An 8726-nucleotide genomic window follows, 5' to 3' on the forward strand; every position below is an offset into this window, starting at 1 on the left:
CGGGTCTACAACGTATGACAACAATAATAATATAGCTATATTGTGTCCAAATTGCACTATAAGCTTGACGTACGGATGTTACTCGTCTAAATTTATTCTACTAGTAACGCGCGCCGCTTTCTTCTCGAAATGTTGGCCCGACGGCAAGTGCTACGAAGTAGCGCGCGCCGGGCCAGATCATTAACAATGGTCAAATCTATAAGCGTATAAATAATTTGCAATTTGGGAACCCCCCTACGTTGATTACGTAATATGTATAAACTTGTCATACGTTGTATGACCCGCCGCGCACGAAGTGCGCGGCTCCCCCTGTATCGTCAGGACGATAAAGGGACCGTGGGGGTCGCAACGTGATACAAGTATAAACGACCCCTAATTTTAGCTGTATCACAATTGTAGATTAATATAATAATAACCTAAACAAACACGAACGCGCGCTGAGTTGGACTCTAGACTTAACTCGTTGATGGTCAATATTTGGATTTGCTGCAGACTGCTTGGCGCGGGCGGCGCTCAGCTTTTCATTCCGCCGAATCTCTATTCTATGAACATTACAGGCTGGCGTCGGGCGTCCCCAGGTAATATTTGCTTAATTTGGAGCCTAGTTTGGACTAAATATTTTACGGGTATCACTATCACCCGTTAAATGTTAATATCATTATTATATATATCACGGATGATAATTGATTCACGGTGTCAATTCTTCGTAGCTCGGCGTGGCCCAATAGTGCAGCTTGCCGATCATAAACCGTTAAGATTTTGGTTGCGAGAAACATTATCTAATGCGCGGCGCGGCACAGTATATACAATGTACAATATACAATATATTGCATCGCACTACAACATACAAAAAATTATGTTTAAACTGACAGCCTAATTTATAAAGAGCCCATATTTCCACTCAGATATTACTGGCCTTAGTACATAAGCCATAATACTATAGGACCTCAAAATGCAAAATAAAATTGAACTCTACAAATTCAATTTATTTTTCAAAAAGCATAATCAAGTAAATTATTTTAACATATCTTTGAATAATTGAAATTGTTTAACTAAAATTATTTCAGAATTACAACTATTTATATTGTGTACTCAATTATTAATAAAGTAATTATCACTTTTGTATCATTTTATCCTTGCATCCTTGTATCCTTGTATCAGAATCGAAACAATCATAAATTCGAATGGAAGAAACATTAAATCATGAAACCCAATAATATATAATAATACACGACTCAATCAGATTATGACTGGTTTGTTTTAACTACCTTACAAGACATATTTATATTATTATAACGTACGAAATGTGGCGGTTTTCCGAAAATTTCGCCATATTTTTGGACCGCCAAAATTTCGGTCGTCGTAATAGAATCCGTCGCATTATCTTTTAGCTTATTTCAATGACTCTGCCTTCACTGCTTTATTTTGTTTCTAAAAAGTAATATCGAGTAAAATAAATAAATTCTGGCATCTTGGGACAAATTATCACCAATTGAATGTCAAGCAATACAGTTTAAATTTGCATTAAAATACATGTATGTGCTAACATGAAAGTCTTACAGTCTTAATACAGACTAAGTTTGAACATGATTTTACCGAATTTCAGAAATTTCCTTACTGCTTACTGTCACAAAAAATGATGAAAAATACCCTTATTTTCTGTGACGTCCGAAATTTGACGGTTTTTGTTCAATTTCGCCATATTTTCGGACCGCCAAAATTTCGGTCGTCGCAAATTAGGCCGCCATAAATATGTCTTGTAAGGTAGTACTTTTTGATTGTAAATTTCAGGATGACGATTAATCACTCAACACTTTATCACTTTATCAGAAGTCTTTTACAACCTCATCCCTGCCAATATGATGGAGTAGACGTGTATATATTTGATTGTTAATATTTCATATATAATATTTGTAGCAGTGGACAATTTCTGTTACTTGTGTATTGTAATTGTGCTTTGCCAATTGTATCACTTGATTTAATTGAATGTATATATATACAGGGTGGGCCAAAAGTCAGTACCCATACGTTGGCCTTTATAGGTCAGTCACTGAGTGCCGAATTTAAATACTTCTTTCTGGTATGACTTAGTACCACCACTGGTTCGAGGAATTTGTCAACTCGAAAAATATTCGCGTTCATTTTTTTCAAATGGAGGTTCATTTTCACATTTATTTGATAGTTTGGATAGTCGGATCAAGCTCAATGTTATTGAATTGTGTTTGGCCATTCGAATTACGTTTGTCCTGAAAGAATTAGAACTGTAGCTTCTCAGATGACCGAGATATGAAGCATAACGAGTTTATTCATTACGTGTGATCAGGTGATTGGTTTACCTAATCATGTGATAAGGTGACCCCGTTAACTACCCCGTTAAACATTATGGGAATTGTTAAGGGTGCCCAATTAAGGTGTCGTGTCACGGTGTCACATAATCACCCAGTCAATTTTGTTAACGAGATACACAAAATGCTTGATAACTTCGTCATTTCTAATCCGTTTTGCCTCATGTTTTCAGATCATATGCAACATTTGATAATCTACCATCTCTGAAAAAATTAGGCGTTCAGCATGTTCAGAGAAAACAATATAGGTGTTTTAATATTGAATGGGCGTGATCTAAAATATTTGTATTTTCAAATTTTGACGACGGAATCCTCGAACCAGTAAGTACAGTATGCCATCTGCAAAGCAACAGCTCTCAAATATAAAACACGGTGGAGCTATTAAGGCCAACGTATGGGTACTGACTTTTGGCCCACCCTGTATATGTAGTAGGAGTACAGCAACGAAATATATATATATATATATATTTATATTGTTTATGTTACACATTAGCAGCTGAATTCAAAATCATTCACAGTCAGTGTTACTGCCTTGACACTACTGAGCTGAACACTCGACTATCACGCGACTTACTTCAGCATGTTCTCCAGGTAGCCCCAGGAAACCTTACCGGCTTGGGTCATCTCCAAGAGTAAAAGAGATAGTGACTACCAGTATTTGCAAAATGCCCTTCTTGTAAAAATAGCGTTTCCTCCCTAGGAGGGAAATTGGAGACCTTGTAGATTTTGCGTTATTCAAAAAAGTCAAATAATATTCAAAATTTTCATTGCATCAAAGTTTTCTCCAGATATACTGCTTCCAGTACCTTGATGGCGACTTGTGTCCATCTCACCAACCTGATTGATTGGTCAATGGTCAAAATTTCAGTCAAAACCGCAAAATTTGGGAATAGATTGTATTGTGCCATCCTCAGTGACCTTGTAAGATGGTCATTCAAGAAAAATCCAGTCAAAAGAGCGAAATTTGGGTCACGGAAAGCTGAAATTAAAATATGTCCTACTGGTAGGACATATTCAAAATTTTCATTGCATCAAAGTTTTCTCCAGATATACTGCTTCCAGTACCTTGATGGCGACCTGTGTCCATCTCACCGGTCAATGGTCAAAATTTCAGTCAAAACCGCGAAATTTTGGTCAAGAGGACGGCAGAATAGCTCCTCTTGTTTGTTTGTTTGTTGTACCACTGTCCATTTTATCCCTGCACAAAAAAAACTGAAAAAAGACAAAGACAAAAGGGACAAAAGGGACAAGAGGGACAAAAGGGACAAAAAAAGATAATAGGGACAAAAAAGACAAAAAAGACAAAAAGACAGGGACAAAATGGACAAAATGGACAAAATGGACAAAAAGGACAGGGACAAACGAGACAAATGTTCAGGAAAAAGAGGAGGAATAAGAAAATCTTGATTAGAGGACGGGCATGCTTTTTCTCCTACTTCATAGGAAAAAGCGAATACCCATTAGCTCGATATTGTCGGCATATTGTTAATGGAAAAGTAATTGTGTGGGTCTGGGTATCTGCTTCTGGCCGCTATGAGCGTTATGATATTAAAAGATGATGACTTTTTTGATATCACCACTTGATTAATGGGATTAATGAAATATTGACTGAACCGTGTACACATTTATTTATGTGATGCCGTTGATGAATTCTGCTTATTTCAGTCCCTTCAGTGGTTTCAGTTGATTCTAAGTACAGCAAAACACTGACATGAAAATCTAAATTGTTGATGTCGAGTAGAATATATACATTCTCTACATTTGAGCTTGTCTAATTTTTTGTCTCATTTGTCCAAAATTTTTGTCCCTTTTGTCCCTTTTGTCCCTAGTATTGTCCATTTTGTCCCCAAAACACTGTCCTTCACAAAAAAATGTAAAAAAAGACAAAGACAAAATGGACAAAATGGACAGTGGTACCCCCCCCCCCTTTGTTTTAAAGACCCGAGGGCCACCCTTAAGGGCTTTGAAACCGGTTTATTGACAATGTAATATATAAATAAACTGAAATCGTAACATTCATGTCAATACTAACTGAAATAATATAATCTGTAGTTAAAATAATAATACTTACTGTCACTTAATTAAGATATATGATGTAATAAAATGAATCTCTTTTATTTCCACACTAATTCTCACACCAAGCTTTAATTCACACCAAAACTTTAAATTTTATCAGACTACAAATGTCCTAATATATACGTCTCTTATCTTTAGTTAAAAAGTCAGGGGTGCAGCCGTTTAACTTCAATTAAAATTAAAACAATTGATCACGCTGGATCACGATGTTATTCTATCAAAATCGGCTTGGCGTTATTTGAATTGATTGCTGGGCTCTGTGTGGTACTGTGTAGTGGTAAGTGGGTGTGTGTGCGCGTGGTTGTTATTATGATGCGTTGAGATCAACTACGTTGATGATATGTGATTGTGCGTGTTGTGCTGATAAGGCTTTAATTGAGCGATGGCCAGGAGTATTATCAGTAAACATAATCTCTTTTCATATTCTGATGATGTTCTGTTTATCAAAGCTTTCTTTGGGAATAGAACTTTGAGTACCTCAATGGTGTCTTGTGCCATCCTCAGTGACCTTGTAAGATGGTCATTCAAGAAAAATTCAGTCAAAACAATGAAATTTGGGTCGCGGAAAGCTGAAATCTGAACATGTCCTACCATTAGGAAATTTCAATAATTTTCCTTACATCAAAGCTTCCAGTACCTCAATCTGAATTTATCCTTTTTTGAAATGTTTAACTTCATAATTAAAGAACCAAGTCGAATTTAAACTAAATTGCTATGTACCACTTTTCTAGATTTATTTACTGTCGATTTTTCTGGCGCAGAACATCTCAGTGAGTTCATATTTTTATCTTTGTTTGTCTCCAGCAGTTCGATCACATATTATGTAAAAACAAAAAAAGTGATATCCCCCTCCCCCTAGCCTCTTGCTTTAACGTGAAATAACTCAACCATTTTCAATATGTTTGCATAAGATTTTCAGGTTTTACATGATTTGCAGGAAACTTGATTGTTTATAATTATTAACTTATCATGTCTAGGTTGATGAGACAAGAAGAAAATAGTTAAAAATATATGAGAAAGGTGGACTCCCCATGACAGATATCTTCCTAGTTCATCTTTACAGTATGAGACAGATTCATGTATAATATATCATTAATTGATATGTTGCCTATTGAGGTCATCTCTATCATATTAGCCAATCTTTCTTTTTCAGAAATTTCAAGATGCAGGCTTGTATGCAAAAAGTGGAACATAATCATATGGAATCGGCATTTTTGGCAATTAAGGATAAAAGTCATTTTGAAATCATCTTTAGCAATGAAATCACTGTTTTTTCTCCCTGATAGGTGCTTGAAAAGTTTAGTTGGTATAAGCTATCACTTGGATAAACAAGATGGAAATGTTATTAAAAACAATTTCTTTACTAGTGGTGTATCTTGTTGGGCTACAACTCTTGGCTCTTATAAAGTTTCCTCCGATGGGATCATCAAAACTCGCAACAAAAGGTTCCTCAGATTGCAACATCTTCTTTTTGATGAAGGAGCAATCACTCAGAAGCTGATCACAGAATGTAATGTTTACTTAGTTTGGAGTGTTTGGATATCAGGAACCCAAGACTATCCTTGTACTTTCTCTGCCCGGTTGGTAAACAGACACAATAAAATCATAACAACGTTTGCCTGTCTTAATCCACCAAGCTCGTGGATTAAATTAAATAGCCGGTTCCTTCTCACAGATAAAATGGATTTGACTCAGTTGTATTATAAAGAAATCGGTTATTGTTTATCTTGCAAAGATTCTAGATTCACCGGGGTTCTGATCTTTGATTCCAGGATTTTTATTGATATTTCAGAAATGGTCCATGATACATAGGCATTGAATTAACTGCACAGGCCAGGGTTTTCGAGCATGCTGATGTTACCGTTTATCTTAACTTACCTCTAATTTGCATTATAGGTATCATTTGAATAGACAGATGAAGATCTTAATATCGCATGAAGTTACATTTATCATACATTTTATATTTTTTATCATACATTTTTTTGAAAAGGTTTGTAATTCCAAATTGTAAATAATTATTGTGGGTTGAAATATCTATTTTTGCATAGAGTGAAATAAAATGAAGAACCAAATTATGACACACAATTATAACAAATTATGACACAATTATAACTCTGTCAAATTGTAAATAGTTATTGTGAGTTGAAACCCCCTTTGTTAATATCGACTTGTTCACCTTGAGTTGTTTGAAGCCTACCATTCAATGTGTACCTCTATTTTCATCAAATGGTGGGGTTGTAAAGTTTTTATTAGATAGTTAAGCAAAAGAATAAAGCAAATATTGGATGTACAAATTTAATACCCGGTCAGCCTTTTATTCCGATGAGGGCTATTATTTACTTGGTCGTTCACTTTCTGTGCAGTATTATATTCTTTAATTCATTTACCGTTCTCCAAGTTGGTAGTGTTCGTATTGTGTGTGTTATAATTTGGTCCTTCGATCTATTTCACAAAGAAATATGCAAAGAGTTAAATTAAAGTTTGACTGTTATAAAGTCACCATTTTTATTGAGTTATATCGTGTCGTGCACGTTAAATTAGAATATTCTGTATTATTATGTCATGAATAATTTACTTATTCAGTACATTTTGTGTTACATACTAACTTAGTGATAAATCGTGATGTTATTTTTTGTTTTGTACAAGTCGAAAATGTGAGCTTTTCATGAAGAATTAAGACAACAAGCTTTGTTAATTGAACAAAATATGTTATATTTCATCCCAGAGGCAACATGTAGGTGTGATAATATTTTGTGGATAGTGCGATTCCGCACTTAGAGGTCGTTCACATATTACGTAATCAGCCGAGGGGGGAGGGGGTTCCCAAATGATTACGGGGATAATAACAATCCCTCTAGAATAATAACAATTTGACAATATTTTAACTCAAATTCCACTCAATTTCACTCTGATAGTGATAAATTTTAGGAATGGATTGGGTATCCGGCTGCTAAAGTAAGTAGTTTGGAAGGTGCTTGGCCGGATATCATAACAATGATTTCGGCTCATAATGATCAGGGTAGCATGAAACGTAGAGAAAAAAGTCAAAAAGGGGGGGGAGGGGTCAGGTCATGATTACGTAATTTTGCTGTCAGAAGGGGGGGGGGGGGGGGGGTAAAAATTGCTAAAATGTTGATTACGTAATATGTGAACGACCCTGTACCCAAACGTTTTATGTGCGGCAAATTTGCAGCCTTTAAGTTCTTTCAGCTTGGATTATTCAACAGTGTAGTATATAAAGTTGTCTTACACGAAATTGTTTTTAAGACGACAATTAACTTACAAGGTCTCTTGCGTAATGTCTTAAACTGAGTTTCCTGACAATTGAAGATGTATAATCTTATAGAATTATCCTCATAGAAGGTTTTACAATTTAATGGGCAGGATAGTTGGGGCTAGTTGAGCTGGTGATGAGCCAAATTGAAGTATTCAATATTTCAACTTTATGACAACAATATAAGATCAAGGGTCGACCGAGTCCTCGGCCTCGGTTTTACCGAGGAATAGCGATTTTTCCTCGGCCTCGGTCTCGGTCAGGAGGACAATTCCTCGGTTTGCCTCGGCCTCGGTTTTATCAAAGCAAAATTTCCTCGGCCTCGGTCGACCCTTGTATAAGATTCCAACACATTGTGTAATGTGTATAAGCGAATTACGTCACGACTAAAATAAAGTGACATAATTTCAATCTGTCGAGGGATTGCGCTCCAAATTGATAAGTTAGGCATCATGTAGCCGGTGGGCCCGACATGATACGACATATCTCGACACGTCGGGGTTTGTCAGGGTTTGTCGGGGTGTGTCGGGGTTTGTCGGGGTTTGTCGAGCCTGGAGTCTCCCAACAAAAAGCCGAGACGGAGTCATCAAGCTTTACGTGGAAAAACACTACACAAGAAGGCCTCAAGTAGCCGGTGGGCCCGAGGCCGGGGCCCGAGGCAAAACCCCTTGTCGGGGTTTGTCGGGGTTTGTCGAATCTGGAGGCTACATGATGCCTTAAGTCATTGTATCGATAGTATTAAAAATCGATGCATCTGGCATTAATATCAATGCAACTTACTATCTGATAATAATAATACTTTCTGTAAATGTTTTTCCTGATTTTAAAAAGTAACACTTTCCGTGTGACCCTAGAGGCTAGAACCATAGTTATGGGCACAGGGTTGAAGTATTCAAATCTAGTATTAGAACGAATAACGGCAGATGGTGCAAAAAAGTGCGGTGTTAGTTCAGTAGTGTGGTTCTGCACTTTAATATGTTGCCTCTCAAGTGATCTGTAGTCGGCTTTAACTGTCTTATCTCTCTAGGAAT

Source organism: Bolinopsis microptera, chromosome 7 (genome assembly GCF_026151205.1).
Source record: "Bolinopsis microptera isolate Bmic1 chromosome 7, MBARI_Bmic_1.0, whole genome shotgun sequence".
NCBI lineage: Eukaryota > Metazoa > Ctenophora > Tentaculata > Lobata > Bolinopsidae > Bolinopsis > Bolinopsis microptera.